This window comes from Eleutherodactylus coqui, chromosome 12 (assembly GCF_035609145.1).
Source record: "Eleutherodactylus coqui strain aEleCoq1 chromosome 12, aEleCoq1.hap1, whole genome shotgun sequence".
NCBI lineage: Eukaryota > Metazoa > Chordata > Amphibia > Anura > Eleutherodactylidae > Eleutherodactylus > Eleutherodactylus coqui.
Genome location: NC_089848.1, coordinates 23,606,902 through 23,624,563, shown reverse-complemented (window position 1 = coordinate 23,624,563; position 17,662 = coordinate 23,606,902). Strand labels below are relative to the sequence as shown.

The 17,662-nt window shown below is 43.6% G+C and overlaps 1 long non-coding RNA gene across 1 annotated transcript; it reads right to left on the bottom strand.

The window, feature by feature from the left end:
- Nucleotides 1-1,763: 1,763 nt before the first annotated feature.
- Nucleotides 1,764-2,984, bottom strand: LOC136586457 (uncharacterized). Its single transcript, XR_010787297.1, has 2 exons — nucleotides 1,903-2,984; nucleotides 1,764-1,845 (listed from the first exon to the last, which is right to left on the bottom strand). It is a non-coding gene; the product is annotated as an uncharacterized lncRNA (long non-coding RNA).
- Nucleotides 2,985-17,662: the final 14,678 nt, after the last annotated feature.

Here is a 17,662-nt window from a genome sequence, read left to right as displayed (position 1 = left end):
GCCTATGTCCTTCCTCAGGATGTAAGCTCTCTCCCCGCTGAATGTCATCAAAATGGCTTCAGCTGTTTAGTCGTGAAAAGGTAACAGACAGACAGACAGTTCCTTATAATATTACTGTAGTATTGATAATGTCTCACTGTGATGTTCCTGACTCCCATGTGGTCGTTCATGAATACTCATGGAAAGTTCTGCCCTATTAAAATACATCATTTAGCAGCTTCCGCTGCAGGCTGACAGGTGACCGGTCTGATGTGCGACGGCATCTTTACTATTTAACAAGCATGAGTGTGCTTGGCCAAAGACATCTAGGCTTTAAATTCAGGCACAACTGAACATCTTAGATTAATTTGCTATTAAAGGGGTTTCTCGTAACTAATATTAATGGCCAATCCTAAAAGGCTATGCCCAGCTGAGAAGTTAATGGAAGTTACAGAAACCGCCTAGCACGGTGAGCTACACTGTTTCCACAGCATCTGATTAATGGAAACAGTCCAACTGTTCCCCTGTCTCCCGCTCTCTTTAGATACTGCACTGAGAACAGGAGATGGGGAAAGAAGTAAGGCTATGCACAAAATCACTGTTTGTCCAGCAGCAGTGTGAGTTATAAATGTCCTTCCGCAACTGCTGGCTTTATTACTATGAAGAACATAGAGGGGGCACTATTACTTTGTATGTGAACAGAGGGGCACTATTACTTTGGGGGCACAGGGAGTATTATTTCTTTATGAGGGCATAAAGAGAAATAATTACTGTGTAGAGGCACTAAGTAGGACACTATTAATATAGCACAAAAGAGGCATTATTTCTTGTGGTAGGCACTATGGAAGAATTATTATTAGGAGCGACACTATTACTTTATGGGGCACAAAAGAGGGCACTAGTATTGTTTTGAGCACAAGAGAAGGACATTTACTGTGGGGAGGCATTAAAAGGGGCGGTGAGGGTAGCAGCAGGATGGGGAGTATGATGAATTATGTCTGAACAAAGTCTCCATGGTTTTCTGGGCCCAGATAGAAAAGAGAAGGGAAAGAAAACAGTTGCAATCAGAGAAGACATCATCTGAGTCACTATGGGTACTGTAATCACACTGTAATCCCTCTACTCGGTGTTTAAGTGATACTTGGCTATTATTTGGTGACTCTGTTATTTAGAGGTATACTAGAGCTGAGCTGCTGTATCTAAACCTACCGTGTTAAAAAAGTTGTATTATAGAAATGTTGTATCCAATGAATATAATTATTTCTGTGGAGCACATTGCGGGAAAATTTGTATTCAGGCTATCAATAATGCTGGAGAAGCTATGAAAGGCTGAAAAGCTGTAGGTGAGAGACATGGAAAGAATTCGGAATTCTCCAGGAGGACGGCAGACGGAGCTCATATGTGGCAGGATTAATTTATCTCAAAATCTGGAAGGGAACCAGGAAGCAGGGGTGGGGGCAAATTTGAATGAAGGCATCCTAAGACAAATGTTCTAAGAGGACAACGCGCTTAATTCCCAGGAGAGTATTCTGGAAGACTTCTTCTCTTTCTGTTTGTTCAAACGGGCATTTTTCAAGCTCGCATACAGATGATTTTGGTGTAGACACTGTAGGACAGTCTATACATGTTTGCGGTGCGAGGGGACATCACGTGGAAAAATAATTATGCCATTGTGGGGGGTCTGGAACGCAGACCCAAATGCGAATGTTGCCTGTATCCAAATTAAGAGGAAATATTATATAGAGTACTCATAGAGAACCATAATAACCACTACACAGACCGTCTAGTGATCAGAATGAATTCTGTTTATTGTTGTACATTGCTAGTTTATATGCAAGTTGTAAAGAAGGCGTTTCCAAATGTTACCTGATGCTTGGTTACAAAGTACTTTTGGCAACTGTAAATCAACAAGCCAAATGTTACCTGATGCCTGGTTACAAAGTACTTTTGGCAACTGTAAATCAACAAGCTTTTCTAAACAAAAGGTATCAACAAAACTGTTTGAAGTAGACATAGAAACAGTTACAGTGTGATACTCTTGGCTGTCTACTTTTGTTAATTACATTTCTCGTTTGACTAGAAGTGTAATCTTCAAAGTTCATCAGCAATTTGCACATCAAAAGAGGGGACATTGTTTCTACTTTTCACATAGACAAAACTGGTCCAGCCACCTACTGGGAGTCAGCACAAAGTTGGTAAGTTGGTATTCAGTAAGATAGCTGAATAAAATCTAATTAATCATACATTTAGTATTTTAAAATCAATATTCAAATAAACGCTTGAATATACCTTTTTACATATGATTCTATATCCAAATTCTACTAGCAACTTCCGGAATGTTTTACATATAATACATAACATTATATAACCAAATAACTAATGTCACATTCATTACACTGTTTCCTTATCTTTCTTATGTTAGGTTATTGATTAATATTGATTGACCCCTATCATTCCCCCATTTGGACATCAGAGCCACCATTATCTCCTGGTTCTGTCACCCATAGGTGCCGGGTTCCCAGGTAGGAATGGTGCACTCTATGTCCATCAAGATATGAAGACATAATATCAAATATTGCAAGTCAATCAAGTTTACAATACAGTAATCTTAGATTTATCAACATCAATATCGTCATCGTCATATTAGACACTTAAAGGGGTGTAGAAAATCGGCATTCAGTACATTTAGCTATTCATAAAATTATTACCTTAATTGCAATATATATATATATATATATATATATATATATATATACACATAAGATTATACTAGTCGGACGATTGCAGAGTAGCTGTTACTTCTGTTGCCTTAATTCGTTGGCATTTCCTGATTTCATTAGAGTCACAAGTAAAATTACAACATTCTTCAGCCAACGCAACATTTCTCACCTAAAACCGAGTTATATTCGTCCAATGTACACTACCGTTCAAAAGTTTGGGGTCACATTGAAATGTCCTTATTTTTGAAGGAAAAGCACTGTACTTTTCAATGAAGATAACTTTAAACTAGTCCTAACTTTAAACAAATGCACTCTATACATTGCTAATGTGGTAAATGACTATTCTAGCTGCAAATGCCTGGTTTTTGTGCAAAATCTACAAAGGTGAATAGAGGCCCATTTCCAGCAACTATCACTCCAGTGTTCTAATGGTACAATGTGTTTGCTCATTGGCTCAGAAGGCTAATTGATGATTAGAAAACCCTTGTGCAATCATGTTCACACATCTGAAAACAGTCTAGCTCGTTACAGAAGCTACAAAACTGACCTTCCTGTGAGCGGATTGAGTTTCTGGAGCATCACATTTGTGGGGTCAATTAAACGCTCAAAATGGCCAGAAAAAGAGAACTTTCATCTGAAACTCGACAGTCTATTCTTGTTCTTAGAAATGAAGGCTATTCCATGCGAGAAATTGCTAAGAAATTGAAGATTTCCTACAACGGTGTGTACTACTCCCTTCAGAGGACAGCACAAACAGGCTCTAACCAGAGTAGAAAAAGAAGTGGGAGGCCGCGTTGCACAACTAAGCAAGAAGATAAGCACATTAGAGTCTCTAGTTTGAGAAACAGACGCCTCACAGGTACCCAACTGGCATCTTAATTAAATAGTACCCGCAAAACACCAGTGTCAACATCTACAGTGAAGAGGCGGCTGCGGGATTTTGCGCTTCAGGGCAGAGTGGCAAAGAAAAAGCCATATCTGAGACTGGCCAATAAAAGAAAAAGATTAAGATGGGCAAAAGAACACAGACATTGGACAGAGGAAGACTGGAAAAAAGTGTTGTGGACGGATGAATCCAAGTTTGAGGTGTTTGGATCACAAAGAAGAACGTTTGTGAGACGCAGAACAAATGAAAAGATGCTGGAAGAATGCCTGACGCCATCTGTTAAGCATGGTGGAGGTAATGTGATGGTCTGGGGTTGCTTTGGTGCTGGTAAGGTGGGAGATTTGTACAGGGTAAAAGGGATTCTGAATAAGGAAGGCTATCACTCCATTTTGCAACGCCATGCCATACCCAGTGGACAGCGCTTGATTGGAACCAATTTCATCCTACAACAGGACAATGACCCTAAACACACCTCCAAATTGTGCAAGAACTATTTACAGCAGAAGCAGGCAGCTGGTATTCTATCGGTAATGGAGTGGCCAGCGCAGTCACCAGATCTGAACCCCATTGAGCTGTTGTGGGAGCAGCTTGACCGTATGGTACGCCAGAAGTGCCCATCCAACCAATCCAACTTGTGGGTATGCTTCTAGAAGCGTGGGGTGCAATTTCACAAGCTTACCTCAACAAATTAACAGCTAGAATGTCAAAGGTGTGCAATGCTGTAATTGCTGCAAAAGGAGGATTCTTTGACGAAAGCAAAGTTTGATGTAAAAACAATGTTATTTCAAATACAAATCATTATTTCTAACCTTGTCAATGTCTTGACTCTATTTTCTATTCATTTCACAACGCATGGTGGTGAATAAGTGTGACTTTTCATGGAAAACACAAAATTGTTTGGGTGACCCCAAACTTTTGAACGGTAGTGTATATATTCAATGGTATCGCAATGGGAACAATATTCAAATAAATTAAGGAAGGTGTTTTCCTGAACAACATTGTCATCTACTACATCACTATCATTGTGAACTATTGAGCGTATGTCTCGAAGAGTCTCTACAGGAGTGGGGACAGATAATAGAAAAGTCCGCAAAATGTCCTCTCCACTCCTGAGGTTGGGCATACATGTGTGGGAAATATTTGCCCATCCAGTCCCTCGCTTCTCCATGTGGATCGTTCGTAGTGGTGTTTCCCAATAAGAAGACAGTCCAATAAGACAAATGCAGAAGTCAAAATCAAAATGTCCATTACCTCCCCCACCCAAACAACGCCGGGATCCCACCCATCACTTTTCCTCTGGCTCGGGAACTTTCTTGCAGTGGGAGGCATGTATCCACTTTTACAGAAGTAGGCGTTGACAACAGAACTTGGTATGGTCGTCAAACCTTGGGTCCAAGGCCTTTACTACGTGTCTTTTTGCGACCACCCAATCTCCAGGTGGCAAGAAATGAGTCCCCTCTAGGTTGTCAGGGTCTGGAATTGGGGAAAACACTAGATCGGGTGTTATTTTCAGTTTACGACATAGTTCTTGTACATATTCAATAACCTTATCACACCCCTGCTGTAGGGCCTGTGGATGGTACAGGCCTAATCTTGGCATAGAGCCAAACAACACTTCTTTTAACTTAAGCATATAATTTTAGTTCTTTCAACTTTGTTAAACTCTGCGGGTGGTATGGAGTGTAAAACGCTTGTTCCACTCCCAGGCTGACATCACCTCTCGCATCACTTAACCTGTAAATTGTGTACCTCTGTCACTCTCAATTGTCTCTAGTACCCCAAATCTACATACAAGTTCTGACACAAGTTTAGCCACTGTACATTGTGCGGTGGCTTTGAACAGGTCCACGCACACAAGGACGTACTCATACCTGCCTGATTTGGGAAGCTGGATGTAATCGATTTGTAATCTCTGAATAGGATACAGTGGTCACTTCACATGCCTTCACATATGCCTTCGCCAACCTGTCCAACCCTGGAGCATACTATACCTTGTCCACAACAGAAACCATGGCATTCCGAGAGGCATGCACTTTCCCGTGAGCTAGGACGGCGAGGTGGGTGTAGGCAGCCGCTGGTACATCATCTACGTCCCGTAGGACGCCAAATCCCAAATCAACAAGAGTGGTGGGACCAAGATCCAACTTACAGCACAAGGGGTCTTGCGTCCTGTCCTAGGAGAGCTGCAGCCTTGGCTGCCCTATCCCCTTGTTCTCTGGTGACTGCCCCTGCGTGTGTGCTTTAACCTTTATTATGGCCACCTGTCCTGGCAACATGATAGCTTAATGGGCTTGCCTTGTGCCGTGAGAAAGCTCCTGGACCGCCAAATGGGTCCATAATCGTGTGCAGTACCAAAGACGAGCCTGGAATCAGTGTAGATATTAGCAGTGGTACCTTTTTCAATCGTACAGGCCTCAGTTCCTGCGCTGACATGTATGGCGGCAGTGGTTTTTGTACAAGTATCTCATTCAGTGTGACTACTTCAAAACCTGTTACAAACCTTCCTTCATCATTCAGGTATCTAGATCCATCCACAAACATTTCAAGGTGGGGGTTTAGGAGGGGTTTGTCAGTGACATGTGCGAACCCAGCTGTCTCAATCATGCTGGTGTTCTGCGTCAAAGGCCTCCTCTTCATCATCAGTCAGAGAATTTGCAAAGAGCTGGTCCTCTGTACTTACTCCCCCATTTGAATCAGTGTCACCTAATGGCAATAAGGTGGCCGGATTCAAAGTGGTGCAACATTGAAATGAGACATTGGATGAAGAGTGTAAATGCAAGTTCCATTTTGATCCGTCTAGCAAGAGACAGATGTCTACGGCTTACCTGTGTCAGGATACCATGTATGTCATGTGGGGTGTAGATCACCATGGTGTGATCTAAGAAGTTTCTCTTTGCTGGCTTTGCAGCCATTCTACTCTGATGGAGGAAAGGCTTAGTGATGCATTGAGGTAACTATTTGTGTCAGCAGTACATAAAAGTAAATTAAAAACAAATCATCAACATATTACAAGAGGGCGGTGCCCTCGCGAATTGGCCAGGCGTCTAATACCAGTTTCATGAATCTGGTGAACTGGTATTGGGCTATACTGTGCCCCTTGTGGCAGCACTATCCAACAGTACTGCTTTCCTCTGAAATTAAATACAAACAAATACAGACAGTCTGTCGAGGTCCGTCTGACTGGTAGCCCAAAGGCTCAAAGCAACGACACTAAGAACTTGTTTCTCTGCGTGCGTAAGAGTGAAGACAGGGAGAGGTGTCGCTAGGTCTGCTGCCATCCGACCGAAGGTCGGGTGACTTTCAGACCTGGGGTGTATACGAGCCTCACCGGACGAGTGAAGTTCAATACAAGATCCCAAGGATCCCATCATTTCGGTTCCCAATATGCTTTCAGGACTTTCCAGCACAAGGAAGCGCATGAGGCATCGTGACCCTTTAAACATTACCTCTAGTGGTTCAGTTTCTGCCAGCTGAATCGGCACTCCTGAAACCCCTTGCACCAATTACTGCTAGATAATCAAGCTGGTATTCTATTAAAATAGATCAGAACCTTGTAGCAAAAAAATTAAAAATTAAAAATTTAGAAATTGCTGACCTGCAATACCTGGATCACCTATGTCAGATGTCCAGTTCCTTGTGCTAAGCAATGACTCAGGAATTGGAGTTTGTCTTGGAGGTGGCTTACTATTTGTCAGGACCTGCGGAAAGCTGAGTTTCTGCAGTAGCTATCAAGACAAATATATGAGCCGGATCTACCAAGAGAGCAGTTAGTTTACAAACCTCCTCTGAACTGTCACTTGAGCTCTCAACCCGTACCGATCCATCCGGTGAAAATTTGATGGATGCAGATAAGGCTTGTAAGATATTAGTACAAATAACAGACATGAATTACAACAAGGCAGAATAATCCACAAACATGTATTCATATTGAAATATGATATTCTTTAAGCAAATTCATTATTAATCTGATCCTGCCTGCAATGTCTCATCAAATTTGAGAAGGGGAAAAAAAAAACTTCCTAACTGCCCAAGCTCCTCACCCCCTCCTTTGTAGACAAAAGAAGGATGAAACATTACCTACTTTTACATTATCTAGCTCCACCCCTTCGATGCTGGTCATCTGCATGTCTCTCCTACAGAACATTCTCTCAGAGACAATGCAGTACTAACAGCATTTAGCAGTGATATAGACGTCCAACCAATCACAGAACTGACATTTACACAAAAAGCAAAAAAAAAAAAAAAATATATATCTTAAAATCCCTATGTTCTCTATTTTTAAGACCGTATAATTCACATAATTCATTACAAGTTTCTTATTTCATCAGCGTCTGTCTTCCTTTCTATGACACTGAATTTTATCTCTATGAAACAATAGCTAAGATATTAATAAGCAACTAAAACATTCAGACTTTAAACAGCATTAATTATTAGTAATTACAAGACGTATACTTCTCAGCTAGGCTGGTCTGTGTTGAGGGTGGAGGAACACCTCTTCCTATTGTTCTTCCCTCCCATCTCCTTACATCACCTAGCTCCACCCCCTGTGGTCTGGCTCAGCATTTGGTCTTTTTTTCCTCATTTAGTTTCTAGCCACCGGACAGTATACACCATATAACACAAGTATCTCATGTGAAGTAGAAACTGGGATTGTATTTACTGTACATCGAACTTCCCATATTGAACAAAGTATATATATATTTAATATAATACAACATAGGGGCTTTTTCTTGTGCAGCCAAATATAACCAATTCTCAATTCACATTTCTTTGCAAAGACAAGTAGGCCCTCTAGTCAACAGAGAAACTTCTCCAGACAGATAGCAAAGCTGTATAACAGGTTCCACTGCCTGTGACCATCTTCTATTGTGTGTAAATAACCTGGGCTGACTATTTAAGATTAACCCAGAATGTAATACACTTGCCCCCACCTTACAAAACTGCAAATTCACACTCACTAAGGGTTGTTTTTTTTTTTTTTTTTTTCATTCCTATACGGACTGATAATATGTGAAGTAGAAATTGGGATTGTATTTACTGTACACCAGACTTCCAATAATGAGCGAATTATGTATAGATAAGAAAAACTCTTAGTACCGCGGTTTTTACACGATTCGCTCAGAATAGGCTACCCAATGACAAACACAATACAACTTATGCCCATTTCTACCCACATACTTATATTCACCACTCCAGATAGCAACTATTATCACCGTTCATTGTTAAACCTTCTACCTTTCCTTAACTCATTGACTTGCTTTTTTCTTTACTATAACCTTCAGCTAAAATTGCTTACATCAACTTTACACTCAGGAAAAAAAAACAAAAAAAAAAAAACCACCCAGTATATATATACTTCATTGTTCTTTTGAACCCCCACAGATGTGAGTGGGGTATAACTTTCTTACACTTAGAAATTAGACATTACAAGAACACTAAGACGTACAACAAAGATTAGTTTACATAACAACAACTCTTACAAGACAAACAATAGTGGTTATTTGTCACATAATTGTCCACAGATTTTGCATGAACTTACTTTATGTCCCAGAGGGACACAAACTATAAGAGGATTCCCTTTCTCTGATAACCCCTTACTGCCGTATCTATACTTGCCTTAATCCATCTGTCTAACATATTTTTATACAACCTTTTGACTATCTCTGAATCTTTTCCCCAAACTTGCTGGTCTAAGACTCCCAAAATTCTAAACACCTTACTACATTCTTCTTCCCACAGCTAACGTGCCTTCTTTGTCTTTTACTATTTCTCTGGCTGATTTCCATATAGGCATACTGCTTGCCCTGTACGTTTCCCATATTGTCTGTTCCTTTATCTAAACCGGCGTCTCTGATATCTTTCATATGCTTTTTCCCGTACTGTTACCAGAACTCATAGTTAAAGGTTCCTGCTTTTCTAAGTCCTATTTTATACACTTGTCTGCAATCGTCTCCCCCTTCCCTTTCTCACACAGCTTATGGCACACAGAACCTTATTTGTCACACAGGCTTCTATTTGTCACACAGGCTTCTATTTGTCACACAGGCTTCTATTTGTCACACAGGTTTCTATTTGTCACACAGGTTTCTATTTGTCACACAGGTTTCTATTTGTCACACAGGCTTTTATTTCACACAGGCTTTTATTTCACACAGGCTTTTATTTCACACAGGCTTTTATTTCACACAGGCTTTTATTTCACACAGGCTTTTATTTCACACAGGCTTCTATTTCACACAGTACACTAAGGACCCCTGGTCCTGGAATAGTTTTACGGACTCCTTAAGGGGGGGGGGGGGGTTAGGGGAGACCAGACCTCTCTTCTAAGGGAACTTCTGGTGATATTATAACAGACTCAGTAAAAGCGAATTATGGCTAACACGACACAGACTATCAACGTACAGATTTCAACAATTACTACAGGCAACATGGCAATATACACACAAGGGTTCTTCCGTCTAGCACGGTTACTAAGAACACCGTAAATAACAGGCAGAAGCGTCCTATATAACATACAACAACTCACCCCCTGTCGACACGAGACTTGAAGTCAGGAGAGCCCAGAGCTTGAGTGGCAAGTCAAGAGCTTACCGTATACCGGTGTTTTGTAGATCTGGGGTCCCGTGGCCTCTCGTCCGGCTGGTCGGCAGGTAGTGTAGTCAGGTATCGGCTGCAGGTAAGGAGTTAGCTTCTGCCCCACGTTGGGCGCCAAATAAACTGTGGGGGGTCTGGAACGCAGACCCAAATGCGAATGTTGCCTGTATCCAAATTAAGAGGAAATATTATATAGAGTACTCATAGAGAACCATAATAACCACTACACAGACCGTCTAGTGATCAGAATGAATTCTGTTTATTGTTGTACATTGCTAGTTTATATGCAAGTTGTAAAGAAGGCGTTTCCAAATGTTACCTGATGCTTGGTTACAAAGTACTTTTGGCAACTGTAAATCAACAAGCCAAATGTTACCTGATGCCTGGTTACAAAGTACTTTTGGCAACTGTAAATCAACAAGCTTTTTTAAACAAAAGGTATCAACAAAACTGTTTGAAGTAGACATAGAAACAGTTACAGTGTGATACTCTTGGCTGTCTACTTTTGTTAATTACATTTCTCGTTTGACTAGAAGTGTAATCTTCAAAGTTCATCAGCAATTTGCACATCAAAAGAGGGGACATTGTTTCTACTTTTCACATAGACAAAACTGGTCCAGCCACCTACTGGGAGTCAGCACAAAGTTGGTAAGTTGGTATTCAGTAAGATAGCTGAATAAAATCTAATTAATCATACATTTAGTATTTTAAAATCAATATTCAAATAAACGCTTGAATATACCTTTTTACATATGATTCTATATCCAAATTCTACTAGCAACTTCCGGAATGTTTTACATATAATACATAACATTATATAACCAAATAACTAATGTCACATTCATTACACTGTTTCCTTATCTTTCTTATGTTAGGTTATTGATTAATATTGATTGACCCCTATCACCATCGATGACTGTGGAACACAGAAGGTCTCAGAGCACATTGTTCATTAACTGTTGAAAGACACCAGGGTCATAAGACAGACTGAAAGGCATAACAAGGTACTGGTGATGTCCATCTCTATGTCAGAACTGGCGGCTCTCAGGGTCTCCATGCCCGCACCACCAGTCCTATCACCCGAGTTGATCGGGTGCAGTGCAGGGGAGCTGCAGTCTTGGTGACCTCCCCGGGCCGCCGCAGTCCTGGACGCCGGCTCCGGCTGCGCGCGTCCCTGTTGCCATGACTCCCAGGCGCTTTTGCTCTGCTCTGTCTCTGCAGGCGCTGGGGGCTGTTCTCTCAGCGTCTAATTTGGGCCTGCTGCTGTCAGACTCCCCACCCCAATCAGATGCTGAGACGGGAGTTCTGACAGCATTTAAACTTCTCAGTTTCTTCTGATCCCTGACGATGTATGTTTGTCTCCAGGCTACACCCGTTGCCTCTGTGTCTGTTTGTCTCGCTATTTGTTTGTAAGTCTGACCCCTTGCCCCACTTCCCTAGTGAGTGTAGGGACCGTCGCCCAGTTGTCGCCCTGGGGCCTAGCCCAGGGGGGCAAATAGGTAAGGACAGGGGTTGCGGGTAGCTTTTAGGGACTTCTCAAGTGCTCAACAATCTGCCCCTGAAGCCCTTACGGAAGGCAAACTGTTTGTCCCTTTGTCCTTGAGGTTGAAAGTGTTAGAGGAGACGCATGCTTCTGTCCTAGCTGGGCACCCCGGTATCAGGGGTACTGAGGAACTACTGTCCAGAATTGATTGGTGGCCTCATATGGCCAGAGATGTCCGGTCTTTTGTGACGGTATGTCCGGTTTGCGCCAGGGGAAAGAGTCTCAGGAGATGTCCTGAGGGTCCTCTTCTTCCCTTGCCCATTCCATCAAGGCCATGGTCCCATCTGTCCATGGACTTTATAACTGATTTGCCTCCCTCGCTTGAGAACACGGTCATTTGGGTCCAGGGGCGTACCTAAAGGCTGCGGGGCCCGGGTGCAAAGGTTCAGCTTGGGCCCGTCCTTCCCTTTCTCACCGCGTACCCATACCTAAACCGTGCTGCATACAGCTGCAAAACGAATTTCCACACATGAATTAGCCCCATTAACATGTTTCCAGCACTACATGAAAATCTGTTTGTTGCCCCTTAGGCCACTCTCACACACACCGCTTTTTATCGCAGTACAGTGCTCCCATTCATTTGAATGCGATTACTCAGACGTGACCACAGAAGTAGTGATTTTCGAGAGCTATCTGTCCTGTTTTTGCGTTTTCTAATGCACCCCCCACCCATCACAATAATGGGGTGCATTAAAACTGCTTTACCATGCGTTCAAAAATGCTGCTCAAAATTGAGGTAAAGAAAAAAAGTTTTTATTGCTACCATTTTGGGGTACATACTTTTTAAAATCACTTTTATTGCGTTTTTTGGGAGGCAAAATGCTAAAAATTTGCATTTTGCCTCAGTTTTTTTGTGTTTTTTTAACGCTTTTTGCCGTGCAGGATAAAAAGCGTGTTTGATTTTTTGTACGTGTCTTTATGGACACGATGATTCCAAATATGTGGGATTTGTTTTATGCTAATATGAGAAAAAGCATAAAAAAGGGGTTTAACATTTTTTTTTACATTTTTATTTTTTGTACATTATATATTCTTTTTTTTACACCATCTGTGTCCCTCTGAGGGACTTACATTGCAGCACGGCAGATCGCTATGATAAGGCATGGCAGGACTTATCTCCTGCCATGCCTTATCTCTTATTACAGCGATCTTTAGGCAATGGCAATACCAGCGTCCTGTTGCTATAGCAACCAGCTGGGCTCTCTGCGAGAGCCAGCTGAAGTCACAGAGGGAGCGCGCTCCCTCTGTGAACTCTTTCCCTGCTGCGATCTACTTAGATCACGGCAGGGAAGGGGTCAACAGCGTGAGGGGGGGCGCATCTCCAATGCATCCCCGCTGTTGCAGCTGACTCCCGCTGCGGAATAGTGCGAGATCTGCTATGATCTTGCACTATCCCTATGACGTAAGGGTACGTCCAGTTGCGTGTAGTACCCTGCTCCCATGACGTACCCTTATGTCATGGAGAGGGAAGGGGTTAAATAAACAACTTGCCACGCAAAAACAAGTCCTCAAAACAAACATGTCAACGAGAAAAAAAAAAGTTCTGACTCTAAGGCTGGGTTCACACAGGGCGGATTTGCCGCGGCCGCTAATCTCGGGATTAGCCAGCCATGTGGACGAGATTTCTCAGAAATCTCGTCCACACGGGACGGCCAATCCGCTGCGGTAAGTCCGGCTGAAACCGCGGCTGCAGCCGCCGCAGCCGCGGTTTTAGAAGATGCAGCATGTCTATTTACTTTTCTTTTTTGTTTATTTTAGTCGCGGCCGCGCTCTCCTCTATGGGAGGCCGGGCTGCTTCAAAGCCACCGCTGCTTAAACCGCGGCGGTTCTCCCGGCGGAAATCTCGCGGTTTTTGCTGCGGCCAAACCGCGAGATTTCCGACGGGAATACGCCCCGTGTGAACCCAGCCTAATAATGCACAAAAATAAAGACTTAAGAATTGGTTGCTCATTACTGCTTAACCCCTTAAGGACATGGCCTATTTTGGCGTTAGGGGCCAAATGCTTTTTGGTATTTTTTCATCTCCATTTTTCAAAAGCCATAACTTTTGTATTTTTCCGTCGGCGCGGCCGTATAAGGGCTTGTTTTTTGCATGGCGAACTGTAGTTTTTATTGGTACCATTTTTGGGTACATAGACCATATTGTAAAACTTTTTAGAGACGAGCTGTAGTTTTTATTGGTACCATTTTGGGGCACACACGTTTTTTTAAAATCACTTTTATTGCATTTTTTGGGAGGCAAAATGTTAAAAATTAGCATTTTGCCTCAGTTTTTTTAGCATTTTTTTTTAACGCTTTTAGCCGCGCAGGATAATAAGCGCATTCAATTTATTGTACATGTCGTTACGAAATATATGGGATATTTAATTTTTTTACTTTTTTATGCCAATATGAGAGAAAGCATTAAAAAAAGGCTTTTTTAACATTTTTATTGTTTGTACTTTTATTTTTCTATTTTTTTTTACACCATCTGTGTCACTTTGAGGGACTTACACAGCAGCACTGCAGATCGCTACGATAAGGCATGGCAGGACTTCTCTCCTGCCATACCTTATCGCTTATTAGAGCGATCACAGGCTATGGCAATACAGGACGCCGGTATCTGGCATCCTGTTGCCATAGCAACCAGCCGGGTTCTCGCGATGTTATCATGAGAGCCCGGCTGAAGTCACAGAGGGAGCGCGCTCCCTCTGTGAACCCTTTCCCTGCCACAATCTACTTAGATCTTGGCAATGAAGGGCTTAACAGCGCGCGCTGGGGGGGGGGGGGGCGCATCTCCGACTAGTGACAGCTGGCTCTTGCTGTGGGATAGCGCGAGATCTGCTATGATCTCAAACTATCCCCATGGTGTAAGGGTACGTCTTTTTGTGGGAAGTACCCCGCTCCCCTTACATCATGCGGCGGGAAGGGGTTAAACCAGGTCAGTCATGAAGGAGTTAACAGCAGGCATTCACTGCTGGTCAGTGAGGTTATAGATGGAGGGTTATTGCATGAACTTCATGTAAATCTCCTTACCTCTGTAAGTCCACTAGTTTGTGGGACTCCCAGCAGACAGAGGGATCCTCCTCCCGGGAGCCGGCAGCAAGGACCTCGGATGAGGTCACACTCATGTGGCCAGTCATGTGACTAGCATGTGGGAGGAGCCAATCAGGAGTTTACCACAGCAAAGAAGGTTTCTGGAAGCAGATAGCAGCCTCTTGGTTCCCAGGACACCTCGCTGGTGGCTGCCGACACGCTGAGAAGAACCCCCGAGAGGAGCCACAGCTGCGTAGGTATGTCAGCCTCCCCTCCCCTCCAGCAGCCACACACCCTGGCCGCACCAATCACTGCCAGTGTAATGCCGGTCGCCCTGCTCCGCCTTCTACAAAATGCACAAGTTTGCATTTTGAATATAGCGGGGCTTCTGGGTCCCCCACAGAGCAAGGGCCGGGTCACAACGGCGACCCCTGCTCCCCCTCACGATACGCCTATGTTTGGGTCATAGTCTATCGTTTCACCAAGATGGCACATTTCGTTCTGCTAGGCAAACTACCTAACGCCAAATTGATATCTGAAATATTTATGAAGGAGGTGGTTGGACTGCATGGGATTCCGGAGGATATTGCCTCGGATAGAGGGGTACAGTTTGTTGCTCGCTTCTGCCAAGCTTTCTGCAAAAACCTAAATATTAATTTGTCCTTTTCGTCGGCATTCCATCCTGAGTCCAATGGACAAACTGAACGCATGAATCAAGAATTGATCCTGTACCTGCGACTTTTTGTTTCTGATAATCAGTTTCAGTGGACTAACTACTTACCTCTCGCCGAATTTGCAATCAATAACCATGTTAACTCGTCTTCACAAGTCTCACCGTTTTTCGGTAATTATGGTTTCCATCCCCGGTTTACATTCTCTACTCCTTCCATTTCTGACACTCCGTCTGCTGATACCTCGACTGATGAACTGTGCAGAGTTTGGGCCCAGGTTCGTAAGAACCTTCAGGGTTCCCAGGAGAAACTACTTAGTGCGTCTCTTATTCTACTGCCTATTTCTGCACCGTTTGTGGTTGGGGAGCAGGTGTTACTATCTTCCAAGAATTTGAAACTTAAGGTTCCGTCCTTAAAACTCGCTCCACGTTTTGTTGGTCCATTCACGATCTCTCAGGTGGTTAACCCAGTGGCATATAAAGTATCCCTTCCTGCATCTTGGAAGATCCACAGCGTCTTCCATAAAGACTTGTTAAAAAGATATGTGACTCCAGTTTTGCCCACCTGTGACTCACACTCTCCTACGCTGGTGCAAGGAGAATTAGAATTTGAGGTGGAGAGAATTGTTGACTCTAGGCGGGTTCGGGGCTTGATACAGTATCTGGCCCACTGGAGAGGGTTCAGGCCTGAGGAACGGACGTGGGTCCCTGCCAGGGATCTTCATGCCCCACGTCTGGTCGAATTATTCCACAGGGTCTTCCCTCTCAAGCCCCCTCCAGGTCCGGTGTCCCCCCATAGAAGGGGGGTATTGTCAGGACTGGCGGCTCTCAGGGTCTCCGTGCCCTCACCACCGGTCCTATCACCCGAGCTGATTGGGTGCGGCACGGGGGAGCCCTGGTCTTGTTGACCTTCCCTGGCCGCAGCCTGATCCCTGGTACCGCCTATTCTCCTGTTGCTGAGACAGACTTCCTGACTTGCCTCTGTGTCTGTTTGTCTCTGTATTTGTTTGTAAGTCTGACCCCTTTCCCCCGCTCCCCTAGTGAGTATAGGGACTGTTGCACAGTTGTCACCCTGGGGCCTAACCCAGGGATGCAAGTAGGTAGGGACAGAGGTTGCGGGTAGCTTTTAGGGACTTCCAGTACCCGAACCCCAGTTCCCTGACACTCTAGTATTGAATGGAGTTTTCCACTTATCTCCTGCACATATTCTGATAAGGTTGTAGGTACCATGGAGGTCAAGTTTGGTGAAGATGGTGGCCCCCTGAATTCTGTCAAGCACCAAGTTTGACTTTGCATTATTTGGGGAAGCAACACCAGTCTTCAACCTTGACCCCCAAAAGCAGGATACAGTCTTTGTTGCGAGGTCCCCAAGCCATTACTCGCACAAATAGTCCAGGTTGTGTGGCTGCTGATGCTGTACTGGGATTTGCAAGGGTACTTTATAGTTAGAATAGGTTTGTTCAAAGAACAGGCTTTAGTCAGGACTGGCTTCACAGATTATGATGTCCAAGCAGAAGGTCACGGCAGCAAGAAAAAAAGAAGTCCAGAATGCAGAGCCGAGGTCGGGGAGCAAAGAATTGTCAGAATTGTCAAGGACATGGGCAAAGGGTTAAAATAAGAGTATACAACTAACGAGGGGAGTATAGCTAATATAGCAGGGGGTGCCTGGTGATTGGAGGGGGACCAGATTAGGGAACACACACCAGCACTATAAGAAAGGGAGCAGGAGGAAACACAAGTGCTATGGACAGAGGACTAGAAGCGTGCTGAAGAGGGTGGCCGCAAGAGCAGGTGAGTGGGAAGAGCAGCGGTGGCATGCTGTTAAAGTATGTTGTGAACTTGGTTTAGGTGCTGTATTTATGTTATGAGCTTGGTTCTGGTACCATATTTCTGTCATGAGTTTGGTTCTGGTGCTATATTTATGCACTTGTGTACTGGTGCTGTATTCATGAACCTGGTTCTCGTGCCACTTTTATGTTATGAGCTTGGTTCTAGGGCTGCATGTATATAGTGAGGTTAGTTTTGGTGTTGTATTTAGATTACTGAAGGTGGAGGTAAACAGGTTAAGGATGAGATGGTACTCATGGGCAAGTGCTGAGCGTTTGCCCCCTCCCCCCCCCCAGTCAAAGATTTGCCACTCAGGCCCTGCCCATAGTGACTGAATAAGCCACCATGCTTTTAGTGAATACAAATCACTATATAAAGATCACTATTACCACCATCCAGTGACCATGTAGTAGTGGATGCCAGTTGTA